We start from the raw sequence: 21,076 nt of genomic DNA, 5'->3' as shown, positions 1-21,076 counted from the left end.
TGCTCTCTGGACCTCCTTAGCTCTCTCCCCTGTTGGGACGCGGAGGGCTCACTCCTCTCCTCAGACCTTTCCGGGCCGTCCTCTGTCATCCTGACAGAGGCGTGCCAGCCCTCTCCGCCCGACAGCCCGTTGCATTCGCTGGTCACTGGTGTTAAGTGCGTGTCGTTGTGTACATCTGAGGTACACAACACCATGCGAGGAGATACGTGCGAAGAGGGAAACGGCCAGGGTGGTGAAGCGCAGTGTCGATCCAGCCCCTCAGCTCCCGGTGTGTGTGCACACGTGCGTGCGTGTGCGTGCGTGTGCGTGAGTGTGTGTGTGTGTGTGTGTGTGTGTGTGTGGCAAGAGCAGCTAAAATCTCTTTACAAAACTCCCGGCTGCCGCCCTGAGCCCTGCTCGGTCCGAGTTGGAGAAGGTGGGTTGATGAGCTATGCCTCCCACCCAGGCTTGGTGTCGGCCCAAACATCTGTGCCCGGGCCTCAGTTTCCCCACTGGCACGGAGGAGGCCGGGGGCTCTGAGGTTCCCTTCAGGTGTACTGAAAACGCTGCTGTGCGTCCAAAGCGGCAGGGGGACCCTGGGGTGCGGAGGCGCAGGCCCAGCGGCAGTGCTTCTCGCCCGAGGGAGCTCAAAGGCCCAAGGCCCCTCGGAGGAGCTCGGCGTCCACAGGGAAAAGAAGGTAACAGGAAAAACGTGCTTGGGCAGAGGAGCAGGGCTGGCAGCGCCACTGTGAATGCATCAGCCTGGCAAAACTTCGTGGTTAGCAAAGATAAAAAATAAAACCCGGTGAAATGGATTTAGTAAAACTAAAAATAGCAGTGGTGGCGGTGCCTGAGTTCCCAGACCACCTCCCTTTCCTGCCTTTCTAGGCTCACCCTCCGACTTCTTGCCTCCAACGCAGTGAGAAGGTGTCTGGCTTGGGCTCCTGTCTTCAAGGGTCGGGTGGGACCTCCCGGACCAGAGAGGGAAAGGCCTGCCCCAAGGCTGCACAGCACCGAGAATGGAGGTTTCCTGAAGGTGCTGGGGGGACTTGGGCTCTTCCTGTCTCCCCTGGGGGCCGGAGCAGGACTCTCCTCCAAGGGAACAGCTGTGGCCAGTGCTCCCCAGCCCCTGGGCGGGTGGTTGGAGGTGCCACGGAGGCCGGGGGGAGCAGAGTAGGGGCCGTTCCCGGCAGCCGGGCCACATCCTGCTGACTTGGCCTCCCAGGGCCTGATTCGTGTCTCGGCCCCTCCTCTCAGGGCTGGCTTGGCCCCAAGCGCTGCCTGGGGCTCTGCTCTCCTCTCCAGAGGCCAAGGGCCCCAGGCGGGGTCTGGGGCTCCAGGGTGAAGGGGGGGGCAGTGGGCGACACGATGTCCTCACTGGTGCCTGCTCTGGAGGGCCTCCGGAGGCCTTGGCCTTGCGGTCCGTGTCCCCCACGGACCACAGGACACCGAGGCCTGTTGGTCACCTCCCACTGGGGACCCGCATCTCCCCTGCAGAGTGGGGTGGGGGCCCCGGCCTCCAGCATGCAGCCCACTGCCGCCACGTGCTGCTCTCTCCGGCCCGGCTGCTGCTTAGAGATGAGCTGTCCCTTTCCAAGGGGCCACGTAGTCGCCATGAAGACAGCTTGGTCGCCCCTTCACCTGCATCTTCCTTTCTCTTTCTCTTTTGGGGGGCAGTGCGGGGGATTGAACCCAGAGCCTTCATACTGAGCTGCATCCCCAGCCCTTTTCTTATTTTTTATTTTAAGACAGGGTCTTGCTAAGTCCCTAAGTTGCCCAGGGTGGGCTTGGATTGTGATCCTCCTGCCTCAGCCTCCCAGAGTGCTGGGATCCTGGATGCTCACCCCACGCCTGGCTCATCTGTCCTTTTAATGCGGACGTACTGAGTCCCAGGCTTGGCAGGCCTCTGGATTCAAGGCTGGGCTCAGCGTGGCTCCCTCGTGGGTGCGGCTCTCCCTGGGCTGTGGGGGGTGGTACCTGGGCTGCAGTGCCTTAGGAAGGGGGCACCACCCTGGGAGCCCCTGACAGCCTGGCCCTGTGCAGAGCCGGACCCCTGCTTGAGGCAGCCCTGCCTCTCCAGACCCAGCTGAGGGCCCAGTCTGTGTCCCTCCCTGGGCGGCCAGCACACCCCGCCAGAATGGGACTCTCTTGTTTCCTGAACATCCCGATAGGCACGAACTGTAGCGTTACTCATAGAATTAAACAAGTCAGCCCCACTCCGTGACCTGAGAAGCCTGAGCCCCCGTAGGCCCTAGAGATGTGGCCTTCTCTGCTCCTCTGTCCAGCCACCTCCTTCCCAACTTGTTTGTTTTTGAGAAAGGGTGTCACTACGTAGGTGAGACTGGTCTTCCTGGAACTCACAGCGATCCTCCTGCCTCTGCCTCCTGAGCTGTGGGATCACAGGTGTGCCCCACCAAGCCGGCAGCACAGCCCCTTTGAGGACGGCAGGGCAGAGCTGTCACAACAGATCACGAGCTCCAGGTCACAGACGGACACTGCTCGGGCTCGAGCCTCCTCTGCCTCAGCCAGGGCCCAAAACCCTCAGCCCCACTCCCTGCCAGGCCCCTGGGCCCCGAACCCCTGCCTTGGCCAGGGCAGCAGCCTTGCTGGCCCGGGGTCCCCTCTGGGTGGCCAGGGCAGGGCAGGGACGGAGCGGAGCTGGGCAGCTCCGTGTGGGAGGCTCCTCCGCCTGGCTGCTTGTTGGGGTCCTCAGGGGTCCCCTGGGCTGCTCTCCGTGAGCTGGGGGAGGAGGATGGGGACCGGGCAGTTGTGTGGTCGGGACCAGTGGCCTCTGGAGCCGTGGGCGCCCCCTCAGGCCTGCCCCAGGTTGGGCACTGCAGGCCCAGGTGGGGAGAGCAGGAGCCCAGCGGTGGCCCGGGGACCCCACCCTGCACCGCTCCTTCCTCCACAGCCCACAGCAGGCGCCCTGCGTGGTGTGCTCGCGCTGGCCTGGGGCCGGGTGGGGTGAGGACCGCACAGCCTGACCCCACCCAGGGCCGGCACAGAGAGTGTGGGTGTGCAGACCCCAACAGGAGAGGTCGCCACAGCGGGCAGGGAGGGAGGGCGGGAGCCCCGAGGCCACAAAGGGGCCGAGGAGCTGTGCAAGGGCCCCGGGGCTGGAGGGGCGGCCAGAGGGAGATGAGGGTGTCAGGGGTGCGGAGCCCCTGACAGAGGGAGAAGGGCAGGAAGTGGAAGGTCAGCCCCTGAGAGGCCCAGAGGGCTCCGGGCCGAGGCCTGGGGAGGGCAGACCGGCTGGGGCAGCTTGCTTCAGGCCGCGTTTCCCTGGCAACGCCCTCCCACATCCAGCTGGAGCCCCAAGCAGGCGGTCTGGGTCCCTCTGGGTCCCGGAGAGGCGGGGCGGGGACAGGTGGGCCTCGGGGCCAGGCTGTGCCCAGGCAGCAGCGGTCGTCTGTCCCCCACTTCTCTGTCACCTACTCAGCCTGGGCTGGGGGAGGGGCCGCTATTCGGGGCACAGAGGAAAAGAGGCCACTGCCAGCCCCGCCGTCCGGGAAACTAGGTCGCCCGCAGGGCCAGGCTGCCATCGACAGTCGCGGGCCCCCTGCAGTCACCGTCCGGGTGCCCGGGGCTGGGGGCACGGGGCTGCTGCTGAAAGGCGCCAGCGTGTCCTCTGCCTCGAGGCTGCCAGTGGGGGCCGGGACAGGCAGGAGGGCACAGGGCAGAGGGTCAGGGCCCAAGAGGAGGCGGTGGGCCGGCCTGGGCTCCTCTCTGGACCTGCTCCCTCCTCCGCCTGGGGCCGTGCAGGGCAGAGAGGGGCCGAGCCATCCCTGCACCCCATGCGCCCCCCTCTGGCCTGGCGTCTCTGATGTGGGATGTGAGATCCAGAAGTGGCCAGCTCCCGAGTGAAGCTGTCTCGAAATGAACCCATCAAGGCAACCTGGAGCTTGGTTTCTCTCTGTTCTGTGGCTGCTGTTTCCTGCATGGAGCCGAGAACCGTGACCGGGGCCTTTCGGTAGGAAATGGGGGGGCGGGGGTGGTGCTGCTGTTGACAGAAGCGACTGTTAGAAGCAGCTCTTCCGCCCACCGTCCTGGCACCATGGCAGGAGCTGCAGGTTCAAGCCCAGCCTGGGCAACCTGGCAATTTAGCAAAACCCTGCCTTAAAGTAAAAGGGGTAAAGGGCTGGGGCCATCACTCAGTGCAGAGACCCTGGATTTAGCCCTCAGCACTGAAAGACAAAATGAACTGAAAAGCGAGCAAAACCCCAGGAGCAGTGTGGCTCTGCAGGAGGGCGGCACCTGTACGCCCCGGGTCACCCTGGGTGAGACATGTCGGGAGAGAAGCGGACTGCCTACGTGTGGTGCATGCCAGCCACAGCCAGGCGACCAACACATACGGCGGCTTCCGCACACAGTCCCCGAGCGGCTCTGACCTGTCTCTGCCTAGTCACATTCCAACCACTTGGGAACTGAACCTGTCTGTACAAAGCCACGCGGTGTGGACACTCAGACGCTGAGACCTGGAGGTGGGGGGTGCAGCTTTGGTAGATCCATGGTGGCGCGCATAGGGAGGATCCCAGGGCCCAGGAAGGGCATCCAGGGCCAGTGTCCCCGGCCCCCTCGGTGGCCTCCTGCAGGCGGAGCTTCCAGGACCTTTGTGGTGTGGACTTGCAGCCCGAGGACACCCAGCTGGGGACCTGGGAGGGAGGGAGGCAGAGGGGAGACCCCTAGGCCGACTGCCCTTCCGGGTGGGGCCCGGCCTGGATCCCAGACAGACAGCAGCAGCAGCAATGGCAGCGGGCTGGTCAGGGTCACCTCCCTGTGGCGAAGCCACCACTCCTGTCCCTCCCCATGAGGAAGTCCCTGGCACGGTCCTGGCTGTGGGTGGTCAGCACAGCAGCGGGGTCCGCACGGTAGACGCCTGGGGTTGTTGGGGTCACTCCCAGGCGGTGGCCTCCCTTCCTGTCTGGCTATTTGAGAGGCTGGCGGGGTCTGTGGCCTCGGGCTCTGTGTGAAACCACATCCCTTTCACCTGGAGATGGGAGGAAGGAGAACCAATCCCTTCATGCAGCAGAGGCCCCGGGGACAGTACTGGTCCCCATCCCCTTGGCCCCTGAAGCCCCCAGTCCTAGGGCTGCAGCTCTGCACCCTGTGTCCCCACCCCAGGACAGATGCTGAGCAGGTCCTGTGACCTGGGGCTGTGTGGGCTGCGTGGACGGAGGACCCTGGCCCAGCCCTGTGGCTGCCTTGGCCGACAGTGCTGATGTCCCAGGTCCCAGCTGCTCGGCACGCCCTGGGGACTGGGGTTTCTGTGGAACCTCCCAGTGCCCTGTGTGGGGCCTGCCGCGGTTCTGGCCCCACATTGTGGCTGGGGGCGCCACCCCCTGCATAGATGTCCCCTTCCCTCCATGTCCTCCGCGCTGTCCCTCTGCTGCCTTGGGGAGCTTGGCGACCCCATGCTGGGCCCACCTGGGCCCCTGGCCTTGGGCCAGTTATTTGTCACCCTGGTGCTGCCGTGGGGTCCCCTCGGGGTGGGCACGGAGGGGAGAGGCAGAAGGTCGGTCCCCTCGTGGTCGCTGTCACCCTCCTGGTCTTGGCGCCTCCTCTGAGGCCTGGACTCCTAGGGGACAGACTGTTGGGAGCGCCCTGCAGCCCGCGGTGAGTCTGCTCCCGCTCCTGCTCCCGCTCCCGCTCCCTGGGCTGTGGGTCCTGAGAGGCAGAGATGTCCTTCCCAGGGCAAACTCAACCAGAGCCAGCTGCCCAGGCCTTGATCCAAGTGACCCAGGAGCCCAGGCCCCAGATGTCTCAATCCAGACTGGACGCAGGGCTGGCTGTCCCTTCTAGAAGCACGGGGTGGCCGAGCCTGGGCCCCGTGGTGTGAGCTCCCCATCCAACCCAGCAGGTGCCCTCCCGATGGAAGCAGGCACACAGGAAGTGCAGGTGTCACGGAGGCAGCAGGAAGGGGCCCGGGCCGGCCCAGGCTGTGGGAAACGCCAGCGCAGCGCGTCTTGGCGACTTTTGGATTCATTGTTCATTCTGAAGGCAGGAAGCGGCGTCACTGGGGCTGAGAGCCTGGAGGCCACATGCCTGTCCCAGGCAGCTGGTAAAGCACCCGGGAGTTTCTGCTGCTGCTGCCAGGGGCCGAGCTGGGGCCTCCATGGTACTGTGGCCCCGTACAGTCGCGACCCGGAACCTCTGGGTCCTGACTAATACTCTGCCCTTGAGCTGGGGTTAACAACAAAGACAAAATTTTCGCTGTGGTCGCAACCAAGATGTGATGACAGACCCACGCCCGAAAGTCGCCCCAGCCCACTCTGCACGTTTCAGGTACCCGCGGAGCTCACTGGCCTGGTGCCTGTTGTGCCTGGCAGGTGCGGAAGCCGCTCTGCATGGAGGGGTGGCCTCCTGAGGGCCTGTGGTCCTGGCCAGGATGGCAGAGGGCTTTGCATGCTCTCAGTTTCCGTCACTCTCACACAGTTGTGAGCTGGGACTTTTTGTGCGTGGGGTCCCGAGGGGCTGGGAGTGACGTCCTGGAGTTGGCTGGGAGTTGGGTGGGTGCAGATGGGTGGACTCGAAACCTGCCCCAAATTCGTGTTTGCTCAGCAGGGCCCACTCCCCACGCCTTTCACTGTTTGCTCAAGAGACGCAGGTGTGGCCGAAAGTGTCAGGGATTCAGCCGGTCAGATCGGGTCTTTCCCAGACAACTTGGATGACTTCCTCCCTCTCTGCCCCGACTCCTTGTCTTGGGCCATGCGTCTTCAACCTGAGATGGTTGGGAAAGCAGGACAGGGACAGGCACCCACGTCTAGAAGAGGGGCCGGCCATCTGCTCCTATCTGTGGACATCGCAGTCCCCTCAGGGCCCCCATCATGTAAGCTCCAGTCTCGTCCCTATTGTGTCCCCAGTAGTGATGGCCTGGCCCCTGGAACCACATGGCTTCTGCTGCATGGCCGCCAGGGCCCTGCGAATGGAGCTTTGCGCATCTTCCTGGTCACCCCACATGAGCACCACACCCTGTGGATCCGGGGCCAGGTCCCTGTGCAGGTGAGGGCTGAACAGTCCCGGCCAGACGACTCATGTGGGACCTCATGGCCAAGGCAGCTGAGGACAGCGAGGCAGCCCGCAGCTGGGCCAGGCACAGGCGGGCACCAGAGGGTTGGCAGTGGTTCCACATGTGGAAAACCAAAACACCTGCTTGTGGTGCGAGGACCCTGCGAGCCTGTGACTCTGGTTTTCCTAGTCTATGAGTCTGGCTCTGGTATAGCGTGTTCTGATGAATGCTGAACGTCTCCAGCTGCCGGGGCAGTGCTGGGTGTAAGCAGCCGAGATCTGCATCTTCAGGATCCACATTCTCAGATTCCATCAACCTCGGATCGGGAACATTTTAAACGAATCTTCCTCAGCCCTTGCAACTTAGCAACAGAGCAGACCCTGTCTTGGAATGAAGAAATGAATGTCCGGGGGTTGGGTTCAATCCTCAATACTAAAAGCCAAAAGAATCCCTGTCTGCAACTGAACTTGGGCAAAGCTTTTTCTTGTCATTCCCTAAACAGCGCAGCATGGTCTGTATTTCTAAAAACGGCCTGGCATCGGGTGTCCGCCCTGGCACTGCCCTCCAGAGAGGCCCCACAGTGTGCTGTCACCCCGGGACCTGAGTGTCCTGGGGTTCTGGGCCACTGCGGCCTGGGCCCCACCCCGTGCAGGTGCTGAGGGAAGATGAGGCTCCACATGGGGCCCGGAGGCTGCCGGCACTGCGGGACTCGAGCTGGCTTCCGGGAGTCTGCGGCTGATGACCCCGGGCCTGCGACCTGGCAGGGCAGAACCCCCCAGAGCGGAGCGGCGGCCCGCCAGGCTCAGGAGCTCCAGCGCTCTCTCTGGGCACCGCGCTCGTGCTGGAGCTGACGGCCTTGGGCCCTGGGGAAGCGTTGGGTCTACTCTTTTAAAGTGTTGTTTTTCTGAGTGCAGGATGCAGCGCGTGGTCGCAGTCCTGCGGGGAGTTGTGAGCAGGCGCCCCGCATCTTTGCCCATCCCCTTCTCCTCTCCTGCCTTCTCCTGGTCTCCTTCCCTTTTGCAGCAAATCTCTCTCCCTGTTTCCTAGTTCCATCTTTCATTTTGCTCTTTATTAGTACTTTGGGTTTCTGATATAAGAGAAATCATGTCGTATTTAAGCTGTGTGTCTGATGTATTTCACTTAACATTATGGTCTTCAGGTGCATCCATTTTCCTATGGATTTATCAAGTTTATCCTTCTATGTGACAGAGTAGTACTCCACTGTGTGTAAATGCCTCATTTTCTTTATCCATGCACCGGTACTTGAGCATATAGGGGCTTCCAGGATTAGCTATTATGAGTTGTGCTGCTGCGGACATGGGCGTGTGTACTCTGAAACACCCCAGCACTTTGCAGTGGTCCTTCGAGGAGCAGGAAGCAGGCACTGACCGGCGTGCTGAGCCTGTCGGTCTCACGGGGTGACGGACGGGGCCTGTCCGTCTACACTCGCCCTGCTGGGTGCACCGGAGCTGAGCTGCTGGGGTGGAGGCGCCCTGCAGGAGGGCGGGGTGCACTCTGGGATCAGCTGAGCCACTTTGTCCAGAGCCATGGGGCTGTGGGCAGGGGGAGCCATGGCCAGGGAGGGGGTGAGGAGCCTGCAGACTGCACCCTGCTGGGGATGTGCAGGGGGCAGAGGTGGCAGCCATGCAGCCTGCAGGGCTGGGAGCTCCCTGCCCGCCACAGTGGTTCCTGGGGTCCCTGTGGGGCAGCTCCGAGCCCCCCCCCCCCCCGCTCGGGCTCCAGGCTGAGCTCCAAGCTCCGCCCCCTGGGTCCCCTCCTCACCCAGGCCCATCTGTTGCCATGACTACTAATAGGCATGGTGAGCAGATGAGGGAACCACAGGGGACTCTGAGCCATTAGGGGCCTTCAGGGGCCTCAGGGTCAGGCTCAGGACGTCTGGCTTTGCCCCAGAGAGCTGTGGCAGCAGCCCCCGGCCTGCGGGTGCCTGCATTCTCTCCCACCCACAGTCGGGCACCACGTGGGTAGAAGCATCTTCGGGGCAGCTGCGTGCTGGCCGGCGAGCTCTGGTTCAGGACAAGTGACGACAGCCTTCAGAAGCCCATGAGGATGTGGCCAGCAGTGCGAGGCCCGTGAGCGGCTGGTCCCTGGCTGCTCTGGCAGGGGCGGCTCTGCTCCCGGGCAGGAAGAGTGAGGTGAGGGAGTCGAGCACCCAGGGCCGTGCAAGGCGGATCCCAGCGCGTGGTCCTCCAGTGTGCCAGCACTGACCCCTCCGCCCACCCACGGCCCTGACGCCCTGCTGCAGCCTCAAGCCGGGCAGCCCTGGGCCAGCAACCTCGGTGGCTTCTCCTCTGATCCTGCCGACTTTGCTGTGGTATGCCGGCCGCAGCCCTGGAGATGGATTACTCGGAGCTCTGTCCTGGGAGGCAGGGGCAGAAGCACAGCTTGGGGGGATTGGGTGGCTGAGGGCTCCCCCAGGCTTGGGAGCCCTGCCCGGGTTGGGAGGTGGGGGGGGCCAGGGACCGCCCAGAGCCACTCAGCTCGTGGCTGGCCCGGGCAGCCCCGTGGACTTGGGTGCCCCCCGTCGGGGTCAGGGCTGGAGGTGCAGGCGGCATGGAGAAGCCTGTCTTCTCAGGACCCTGGGCCCCCAGAGCAGCGAGCTTGGGTCCTGGCCCTGCTGCCGTCCATGGGGCTCTGGTCGAGGCCTCCACCTCCCTGAACCTCAGTGTCTGCACCTGTAGGATGGGGTGACATGGGGAACAGCCTGGGGCTCCAGCCTGGCTCGGGGCGGTTTCGGGCGGCCTCTTGGGTGTGACGGCCTCCCCTCGGGCCGCCTGCTACACCAGGCCCAGGTTCCATCCCCAGCACCACACACAAAGGCCTCTCTCCTCGCGGTTCCTCCGGCCCCGGGAAGAGCAGCTGCCCTCGTGTGGGGTGCAGAATGGCTCAGATGGCCTGGCCACCTCAGTCACTCACAGGTCCCGAGGTCGGCCACAGGGCCCTCGTGAGGCGCCCGCCTTGGCCACGCCTATGGGACAGAGAAGAGTGAAGCGAACACTCTGCAGTCCCTGATGTCGACTGGGACGGGGACCGGGCGCAAAGCCAGCCGTGTGGTTACTGGGATGCATGTCGTGTGTGATTCGTCATCCACGGCCTTGCGTTCCCAGAGTGCACGACACCTGCGCGTGATGTGCAGGGGTCACAACCTCAATCTGCGTAATGCAGCCAACTAACAATTATGCGGGAAAGCACAGCTCCTGTTGGAAGTTACCCTGCGTGGCTGAGGCCCCGTGGGCAGCCCCGGCGCCTTCTGCAGCGTCTTCAGCAGGGACAGGTCGTGAGGGGGGAAGGGCTGTCTCTGCCCTCGGTGCCGCCCACGCGGAGCCCCCCTCTATGCTGGGGCCTTGGCCCCGGGGGAATCTCACAAGCCGAAGAGGGGCTCAGGACAAAGATGGCAGAGGGGTCGTTTCTTGTCTTGGGGTATTGCTCTTGGGTGAAGTGGGTTGTTTCTTTTTTTTCTACGTAGGTTGTTCCTTTAGATGTTTGTACGTTTTCTAAAATGTCAACATTTGTCTGCTGGGGAGGTAACAACAAGCAGACAGACAGAACACGGCTCTTCCTATCCCCCTGCCCTCCTGAGGCAGCGGCTGGGGCCCAGGGAAAGACAGGGAGCAGATGAGCAGGGGAGAAGTTTGCTCCCCTGCATATGGGTTTCGGAGACTTCACCGGATGAGGCCAGAGCCGGGCTTTGGGGCGGGCAGACCCAAGGGAGCACAGGACGACGGGGCACATGGACAGTGGGTGGCATCCCCTTGCTGAGGGTCGGCTCCGTCTCCGGGGTGCAGAGGGGTCCCCGTGCTCCAAGCAGAGCTCCTTGCTCCCTCCACAGAGGAAGGTGTGCACCCCACTTCTAGAGAGACGGGTTATGGAGCGAGCTGCTCTCGCCTCAGAACCACCCTTGGGCTGTGGGCGTATTTAGGGTGCAGGCTTCAGTCCCCATCAGTCAACTGCATGTTCTGTTTAAGCCAGCAGGACTGTGACTTCACTTATTTCAAATGTTCAAACGTTAAGGACTCCACTGAGGCCCAGGGATTTAGCTCAGTGGCACCTCTTGCCTTGCAAGAGTTTGATCTCTGGTTCCAAAAAAAAAAAAAAAGGGACTCCACTCAAAGCAGGACAAGCCCGCACTGAGAGTGTCCACTTTGTTCTCTGTTGAGTAAAAACTGATGGGCCGCTTAAGAGAGGAGTGAGGAGAGGATGAAGAGCCCTTAAATATGACAGGCGGCGGCGAGGCAGTAGCTGGGGAAGTTGTGTCCAGTCCTGAGGCCTCGTGGGGAAAGAGAGTCATGGAGCAGGCCCAGAGACACCTGCAGGGGACACGGAGCTGGGCTGGGGCTGCTTCTCTCATCCTGGGACTTCGGGTGTGGATGTGGATTTGTTTAAACCGTTTCACAGGCTGGAGGCACCACAGAGGAAATGGCCAGCTCATCTAGAGACAGAAGCAGACCAAGGGTGAGTTGCCATCACAAAGCTTCGTGTCTTCACGGAACGAAAGAGAGAGGCAGGAAAAACACCCTCTTCCCACAGCAGTGAAACTGAGGGCTTCATACGAAGAAAGCAGAACTCGGCACGGCGCGGCAGGGGAGACAGACAGAGGAGGCGGGGCCACCACACCCGGTTGGGACAGGGTGCTGCCACCAGATGATGACGGCATCACTGTCCGGACCCGGCACCCGAGTGCAGCACCATTGCTCTTCTAAGCAGCTCCCCGCCTCAGCTCTCTGAGAATCACAACCCCGTGCCAGCCCCAGTGAAGGGCAGAACAGCCACAGGGCAGGGCAGTGGGCGGCACGGCCCTCAGGGATTGGAGGGAGCCAGGGCTGGGTGTCCCGGGCACTGGTCCACAGCTCTGGGTCCGGGGGTGGGCGGCCACCCGGGTGACTCTGGTCAGCGAGCTCCTGCGCCTCCCTGGGGCAGGCCAGGTCTGTGTGGACAGAGCCACACGGAGAGCGGGAGGAGGCAGCTGGCCACCCAGGTGGGCGCCCCTCAGAGAGCGCATCAGGCGGGCCCTGTCCTGGCCAGGGTCCTAGCATTTACCTCTTCCCCTGCCCCTCTGCCACAGGGCAGAACAGGGAAACGGATGAAAGGTGACGGAAGAGCCGGCCTGAGAGCAAAGCCAGGACAGGAAGTAGGGTCTAGTGGGAAAGCATCTGCAGGGCCACACGCAGGGCCATCCACTGGCTTCCGAGCAGAAAGGGTCCCAAGGCCTGAACGTCCTCTGCTGGCCCCAAAGGGCCCCCAGCATCTCCCTGGACAATGCACTCCAGCTGCCTGAGGCCCTTTGGGGTAAAATCTCTCACGCTGAGGTCTGCCCCCGAGCACGGCCAGTGAATGCCCCTCCGCCAGGGCAAAGCAGGTTGTTGCTTGTGAAAAAAAGGGTCAACTGCCAGGTGTGGCCACTGTCACTGCAGGGCCGTGTGGGTCTGAGAGGGCTCGGGCCTTTCTAAGCCTGGTGTCTGGGGTCAGAGTCCCCACTCCGAGTTCCCACTCTGCCCCTGTGCTTCCCAGCCACAGCAGGAGAGGGTGCACCGGAGTGGCCGGCGTGCGTCTGCACCCAGCACGTGCTCGGTCTGCAGCTGCTATGGCTGCTGTTGGGCAAGACCGGTCTGCCCGGGTGAATGCCACCCTGAGGCACAATATCAAAATCCTTTGCCAATGGGAGGCCCATTCTGGGCACTCACTGGCCGCGGGCGAGGCCGGCCAGGTGGCTTATTTCGACGTTTGCTCAGCAAACACGGAGCTTAGCACGCACACTGCGTATGCATGCGTGTGCACACGCATGTGTGGATGTGTAAGGAAAGACAGCAGACAGACGGGTAGGGTCCGGGCCTGCAGGGAGGAGGACTGGATGGGGCCCTAGGCTTCCTGAGACCGAGTGTGCCCCTGGCGGGATTGAGTCCCAGATGGTGGCAGCAGCCTCTGGGGGCCCCTGCAGCCCGGGACCGTGCACCCTGCAGGCCCGGAGCCTAGGGTGTCATTCAAGTTTATGCTGACACAGAGCCCTTCCCTGACACCTCACAAGGTCGGAGAACACAGCAGCCGAGGTTCTGCAGGGACCCCCCCCCCATGCCACTCACCTCGACTCTGAGAGGGAAACTGAGGCCCCGCCAGGATGGCCAGCACAGTAGAGCAGAGGCTGGCTGCCAGCCAGCGCCTCTGGGGGGCGCTGAGTGCCAAGGCCGCGTGGAAGGACGACGGGGACATCCACATGGCAGTGGTCAGTGTGGGACAGGAGAGACGGGGAAGTGGGCCGGGGCCAGGGAAGGGTGTCCGTCGAGCTGCAGAGGAGGCCGCTCTGAGACTCGGGCTGTCTCGGCTCGCGCACGGGCAAATGCTGACAGTGAAGGACACGGCGTGGGCACCACGAGCCCCGTGTCCTCCTGTGAGCTTCGTGTCCTGTTATCTTCCCTTCCCTTTGTCTCCTGGCGGGTCTGAATTTCTTAAAACAACAAGCTGCCTTAATTTTGAAAAATGTTAGTTGCTCTTGTAAAGGAAGTTTCAAAAAAGTATCCAGGAAATACATGTTCGTCGTCTTAAAACTTGGAAACTACTCCTAAGACCTCGAAGAACGTGGACCCCGCCCAGCCCCATCGCGTGAGGATTCTGGGCCCCGAGAGCTTAGCTGGCTGCACACCTTGCTGGGATTTAGAGAGTTGATGCGGAGAACTCCCCTCCGAAGATGCTGTCCAAGCTGGGTGTGGAGGTGCAGGCCTGTTATCAAAGCCCTCTGGAAGGCTGAGGCAGGAAGATCGCAACCTCAAGCCCTGGGGCAACTTAGTGACTCAGTGAAACCCTATCTCTAAATAAATAAATTAGCAAGCCCAGGGGTGTAGGTCAGTGAGAGGGCCCGGGTGTGACACTCAGTTCTTGCCCCCACTCAGTTCTATGCAGTCTACACACCGGGGTTTGCCAAATGGACGTCAGGCCCCTACTTCCGGTTTTCCTTGTGGTGCTTGTGGGTCAGCATGTCTCCAGACCTGCAAGTGTCAGGCCTGACCCAAGCCAGTCCTTCGCAAACAAAGGGGACAAAGCAAACAGGCTGCTTTCAGCAGACAACAGCAGCTCCTCAGTAAACAGGATGAATGGACTCAAAACGAAGTACACAGCCCCCTGGGGCCGAGGAGTCCAGTGAGTGTGCACACACCTGAGCAGACCATCCTTGGGTCCCCAAGTCGTAAGCATTTCAAACAGATTCCTCGCCCCTCAGGGCCTGTACGGTAGCTCCCTCCCCAGTTCACTGCTAGCATCTGTCCCCGCGTCAGCCCGCCCCCTCCCACATGTGACAAACTCGGCCTTTCCCATCCAGCTACTAGAATCTCCTGATTTCAGTCCCTCTCCACTGCAATAAACTTTCCTTTCAAAAGCCTTTTTTTGGTACTGGAGATCGAACTCAGGACCTTGTGCTTGTGAGGCAGGCACAGTGCCACTGAGCTAAACCCCTGGCCCCAAAAGCCTTTATCACACAGAGCTCCTAAGGTGAGTCTCCAGGTCAGACAGCGCAGGTGCTGTGAAAACCCAGGGAAGCTATGTTTCAGTTGCTCCAGTCGGCCTCCGACCCAGAAGTGCCAGAAGTGCCGGCCTGTCCCAAGCTCCTTGACGTGGTGACTGTCTTTTAGAAAAACATGCTCACTGATTAATCATCTCTGCACGTCAGGCTGGAAGCTGGGAGCTCTGGCACTATGCGGGTCAGCAGGTGCCCACTGGGGCCAGTGTCCGGGGCCAGCGGGAGAGGCCGGTGCAGGTGCCAGGCCAGGATGAGGACCACGTGCCTGACTTTCAGCGGCGAGCCGGGTGCCGGACTTCGCAGTGCTAAAGGCCAGCAGAAGGACAAACAGGCAAGAATTACTGAGGAACAAAGTGACAAGCAAGCAAGCACACTGGGTGGTGAACAGGAGCCGAGCCCGACAGGAGACATGGCCTCTGCACTGCGGGGGTGTGGCGGGGCGCTCGCTGGCAGGCACAGCCCCGGTTCCATCCCCTGAACCACAAAAAAAGATTAAAAAAAGATGTCAGTGTTTTATAAAAATAGAACTAGAAGACAGCATACGTGAGGTTTATCTGACTTCAGCGTGAAGGGAAGACTTCCTACGCGAAAAATAATGAAGGGAGCTCAAAAAAAACCAGAACTAGATTTTAAAATTCTGTAAATCACAAAGCTCCATGAACCAAAATTTTAAGCTATTTCATAAGTAGGAGCATAAATTTGGGAAGTATCAGAAATGGGTCTGCTGTCCCATACGTGTCTGTGGGCTACACAGTGAGTTCAAGGCAGCTTGAACTGCACAGTGAGGGCTTGCTGCAAGAAACCCAAACCAAGCAAAAAGTAGCTTAAAAATTTTAGGACAGTTCAACTGAATTTTGACCCATTGAAGTATATAATTAGTTATGACATTTTGGAGATAATTTGATAATAGTTTTTAATACTTATTTTTGTTTGTTGTTTTTTTTTTTTGGTACCAGGGATAGAACTTGGGACCTTGCACTTGAGAGGCAGGCGGCAGAACCACTGAGCTACATCCCCGGCCCTTTAATGCTTACTTTTAAAATAAATGAGATTCGATCTTTGCTCTGGGACTTTGCCCCAGGTGCCGTCCCTGGCAGGGCTGCGTCCAGCGAGGCCACACAGACCCGGCCACCTTGTGTTCAGCCCTGCTGCGATGGCTTAACTGAGAAGCTGCACTTGTGTATGGGACACTGTGTAGACGCTGAAAGCTTTGTTTTCGAAGGACATTTGATGACACAAGACTAGATAAAAACGAAGGCTGTAGAACCATGTAACTTTAACTGTGTTTCAAGGGGCAGGGTGTTTGCCTACAAGTGTGCACTTAAAGGACTGGACATTCGGAGAGGGAGGAGCCTCTTATTTCCATTTCTTTAATTTTTAATTATTAATATTTTGTTTTACAATTTTACCATGGACTGTACTGTTTTAGTAAATAAAGAGTTACATTAGGAAGTTAGGTGAAAAGCATAATAACTACCATGAAACACACAAAATACACAGGAGAAAGCAGCATTATGATGAGTAGGATTTTGAATGGTATTTGTATTCATTTTAATATTTTAAAAATCGCCTACAACCGCTGGTGGTGGTGGGGCATACCTGTAATCCCAGCCACTTGGGAGGCTGAGGCAGGAGATCACAGGTTAGAGGCCAGCCTGGGAGACTGAGACCTTGTCTCACAAGTTAAAAAAAAATGTAAAGGTCTGGGACGGAGCTCAGTGTGAAGGCCCTGGGTTAATCCTCAATACCACAAAAATAAATAAGTGAATAAAGACATTTTAAAAAATTAAAATGGCTGGTAATGTAGTTCAAAAATCTTTGGGTTCAAGGTAGTTTTGATTTGCATTTCTCTAATGCCAAGCAATGGTAAAGGTTTTCTCATGTATTTATTGGCCATTTATACTTTGTTTTCTGAAAAGTATCTATCCAGTTTCCTGGTTTTTTTTGATTGGGTCTCTTATTTTGGGGAGCCTAATTCTTTAGTGTTCTTTGTATACCCTCCATCTTAGTCCTCTGTCTTGTACTCCAAGTAGCTACTTTAAGATTATGATACACAATGTATTAACTAGTTATCTCTTATAATTTTTTCATAAAATAAAAAATATTCCTTTGGTTCAATCCCCAGTACTAAAAACAAACAACAACAACAATAACAAAAACCCCCCAAACGAAAGAAAAACCCTACAACAACTAATAGCAGTTTTTAGAGGCGAGAGGTAAATGACGTCTTAGGAATGTCGGGGTGATCCCAGCGGTTGTTCCTCCATCACCAGGGCCCTACGAGTCAGAGAGCAGGACAAACTCATTTAAACCACGTGACTTGCAGGCCCAGCTTTTACGTTTCTTCACCCTCAGGATGCCTTTTCAGGTGGAAATCCCCATAAATCAGAAGCTAAGGGTCTTATTGCTCCTCTGAAGAAAGCCCGCTGACCGACAGCGCCTCAGTTCCGGACTCCGTGGCCGCTCCGTGGTGTGTCTTGCACTGCAGGCAGAGGGAGCACAGCGTGCCCAGGATGTCCCGGGAGCAGACGGCCACACCCGAGAGTCCACAGGTGCAGGGTGTGCAATTCCACTCTGGCGGCACTGAGGACAGAGCCAGGGCCAGGCTGGCAGCCTGGGGCTGGGTGGGCTGCTGCTGAGGGTCTCAGTAGGGTGGCCACATCCTCTATTCTGCTTGCGGTGGTGACCCGGATACAGATCTGCCAAAATTCACCTCGTCCACTTAACACGGGTTCGCCTTACCTCACCTTATCGTGCAAACTCATCTCAGCAGAGCTGCGTTGGAAGTGAGCTTGTTACTACTGTGAGATGATGACGTGGGCCGGTCCCTTCCCTGCTGGTGGACAACCGGCTGTCTCCAGCTCGGGGCTGTCGTGAGCGGGGCTGGGGCGAGTGCGTGTGCGTGCGCGTGCGCGGCTTGCCTCCCAGTGGCTCTCCCGGGCGCTGTTCGCACTCGTGTTATCACAGTACCACGGCTCCCCTCTCCACTTCCTTCTGACTTCGCGTTTTCCGTGGCTGCCCCGGCCCAGGACGGCATTCGGGACGCTTGCTGATTGTTGTGGTCCTCACTCCCCTGCCCCTGGGTCAGGACGGGAGCAGCAGGCGTTTGCCGACCCCTCCCTGGGGTCGCACTTCCTGTCCTCTGGTGTCTGCGTGTAAACACAGCACCCAGGTCTCTGTGCCCCTTCAGCAGCTCACGCTGCCCCTCAGGTGCGCCAGGCCACCCCTGCCCTTACAGGATGGGTACAGGGCTGTGCCGGGCTCTGGGACACAAGGAGTCCTGTCCTTGCCCCATGTCACCGCTACTAAACGTCCTGGCCACCCTCGCTGCTCCCATGGCCTTCGGAGGTCTGTGGGCTCCCAGGTCTCCCGTGACATTTGACACCCCAGCCAGGAGGGACGCAGCCACGTGTCGAAGGGGAACGCTCAGCTCCAGTTCTGCCTGTGCCTAGGGTGTCCCTGAGGTCCCGGGTCCTGGTTGCCAGGGTCTGTGCTTCAGGTCCCTTGGTCAATCAGCAAACGTGGTAGGGTCCACGTATCAATGGCTGATGCCTCTGGTGAATCTCCCTTTAAAACTGAGCCGGGAGGCGGCAACACTTCCGTGCAAAGCAGCTGAGTGGGCACCTGGGCTGCCCCGGGAGGTGGCGATCCTGGTGCAGAGCGTGCAGTCCCAGCCCAGGACCTCAGTGTGAAGGGCGGTGTGTGTCAGCTGTCCAGATGCAATGCCCACTGTCCTGGCTGTCCCGGGCCGCAGAGGCTGCTAGCAGAGCTGGGCAGAGTGGTGGGCAGAGCCCTAGACTTTGTGGGCCCCTCAGGGAGCGGGCGGATGTGCGGGCCCGTCCTAGCTGATGTCACCCCGGCCTGGCCAGGCACCTCGGGAGCAGGCCCTGACGAGGGGACAGCGACGCTGGGCTGGGGGCCTGTGCTGTCCAGGGCCAGCCACATGGTCAGTGCCGGGGTGTGCACAAAGGGAACGAAACAGCCTATACAGGAGAAGTGTTCGAACCCAGGGCACTGGAATCTGTCTTTGCCTCTGGCGACTTCCTCCTGCAGGATAAATATCAGGCCGCGGGGACTGTGTTCAGAGGGGGCACTCGCGGCTCACGAGGGACCAGGACTCCCACGGCTTGGGTCACAGGGACCCAGAGAGCTGTGCCCGGCCTGGGAGGCGGCAGGGAGGCAATGGGGCACAGGACGGGGAGGAGCCGGCGGAGCCGCTTCCTGATGACAACTGGGTCAGGAACAAGAGCGCTGGCGCCACCGACACCTTCTGAAGGCCTTTGTGGGACACAGGTGTTCGGTGGCGGTGCAGCTGTTTATGGAAATAAGAGGGACAGCAGACTGACTGCCGCAGAGGCTCAGCGACGGCACAGGAGGCCTGGCCCGGGGTGGGGGAGCAGACGCAGAGGCAGAGGTAGAGGGAGCCCGAGGCCAGCCCGCGCCGCACGCCCGAGTGGGGTCCCGGCCCAGCGGCACGGTGCCTGGCAGCCTGACTCGGAAGCCGAGCTGGGCTCTTCTCGGAAGTCACACGGGGGTGGCGGGTGGACCCCGAGGCCAGGCTGAGGTGTCCCGAGAGCTTCCCTCTGTGGCCAAGCGTGTGTCATGAGACCCTCTTCCCGGGGCTCAGCCTCAAGCACGCCTGTGCACTGCGCATGGGGAGGGCCTGGAGGGCTCTGGCCCCCGCCCTGGGACCGGGCCGGCAAGGCTCAGGCAGGGGAATCAGGGCGCCGCTGTGCCAGGAACAAACTGACTGCAGGTGGCTATGGGGCACGGGCACCCGGCCGCTCACCCCTCGCGCCCCGCTGGGCTGGGTGGGCCCCGTGAGCAGGTGGGGAAGCCCCATGCCTGGCCGGCGCCTGCTGCCATGTGCTGCCCAGCTGTGTGGCCCTCATCCTCCCTGCAGGGACCAAGCTGCAGCTGAGTCCACAGCCGGGAGCCAGGGGAGGCAGACAGAGAGGAAGGGAGGGCGGGAGAGGAGGGAGGAGGGGCGGGCAGAGGAAGACGACCACGACCAGGACCCGACCAGGACCCGGACCACGGCACCCGGTCCCCGGGTCTCTTTTCTTTAACCTGAAACCACCCGGGCCTTTGTATTTTGTGACCCTGCTGGTTTTGAAAAGTACACACCACATGTGTTGCGCACAACGTCCAGATTCCTTTAAAAATAAATTTACTTTTGAAAAAATTGAGTCGAATTTTAAAAAACTTATCAAGTGATCCAAAGCACGAAGGGTCCACAGATACAGCAAAGCCTCGAGGCGCCCAGACAGTGGGTCTCAGAGACGTCGTCTCCACGATCTCCATTCGCCCAGGTCCTGTCCCAGGGGACGCGGGGGACACCGGGCTGTGGACGGAGGACGAAGCGATGACCAAGGCTGCCCAGGGCCAGGGCAGAGTGGGTGCTGGGCCCTTAGGGGCAGAGGACGGGTGCTGGCCGGGGCACAGTGCCCGGGGTCCCGACTGCGGCCATTGAGGGGACCCAGTGGGCGACAGGAAGGCCAGCAGGGACCCTAGCGGTGATGCCAGGACCCCCGTGGCCCAGGTTCCCCACAGCGGGCAGGGCTGGACCTCAGCGCATGTCCTGGGCGCTCGCACGCAGGCAGAGGCTGTGGGAGGGGACAGAGCCCAGGTCTCTGTGCGGGGTGAGTGCGGGCGAGGACAAGGACAGGCCCATCCCTGGGTGACGGCGGGACCCAGAGCAGGCCACTCCGAGGGAAGACGGGGCCCTGCCCGACTCGGGGGGCGGTGGCCCTGCCGGGAGCCAGGAGGCACCAGAGGAAAGCGCCTGCCCCATGGTGGACAGGGCCTCCCTGCCGCGACTCCAAGGGCTTCCCCCCACTGCCTTGGTCTGGGACGCGGCCCCATCCCGGCCGCTGACCTTGAACCCTGTGACACCGCGTCACTTCCCATGGGGAGCGGTGGGACCCTGACAGCCCGGGTTGTGAGGCTGCCGAGGGACACGGGTGGCTTCGGGGGCCGCTATCCCTTCCTGGCTCTGCCCCGACTTTCCCCCCTCCTGCCCCTGTTGGCTCATCTTCCTGGTGGTGTCTTCCTCCCCCGGGTGGGTGGCGGCCACGTTTCATGTCAGGATGCCAGGCTGCAGGTAAACAGCTGGAGGAAGTGGTGGGGCAACTTTCCACCTGGCTCTGAACGCAGCGCAGCCAGAGGGCTCCCCGCTGCTGTGTGCAGAGCCCTCAGGGTCCCGGTCCCCTTGGGGAGCACAGGGATGAACAGGAGTCTGCAGAGCGCTGGCACCCAGCTGCAGACTCCACTGTGGACCTCGCCACCCCTGGGCAGGCCCTCCCGGGATGCGGGTCAGCCGCAGGCAAAGCTCTGCCCTTCCTGGCCTCAGCCTTGGTGTCCCCAGCACCAATGGCAGGTTTCTGTGACGAACTCATCCTTTGTGAGTGTCTCATGGGCTCGCAGTCCCCAAGGAGATGCTGACTTCTAAAGGGGCAGGAGACGGCCTTCAATCGTAAATGACTTCTGCGTAAGGTGTGGCTGAACCCAGTGGCCACCTCTGAGGGCATAAGAAGCAACCAGACTCCCGCTCAGGAAGCCAGAACTCT

This window comes from Heterocephalus glaber, unplaced genomic scaffold (genome assembly GCF_053883595.1).
Source record: "Heterocephalus glaber isolate CG9 unplaced genomic scaffold, H.glaber_assembly_v1.0 deba00001806, whole genome shotgun sequence".
NCBI lineage: Eukaryota > Metazoa > Chordata > Mammalia > Rodentia > Bathyergidae > Heterocephalus > Heterocephalus glaber.
The sequence above is the reverse complement of the archived record's forward strand: the minus strand, read 5'-3'. Positions refer to the sequence as shown.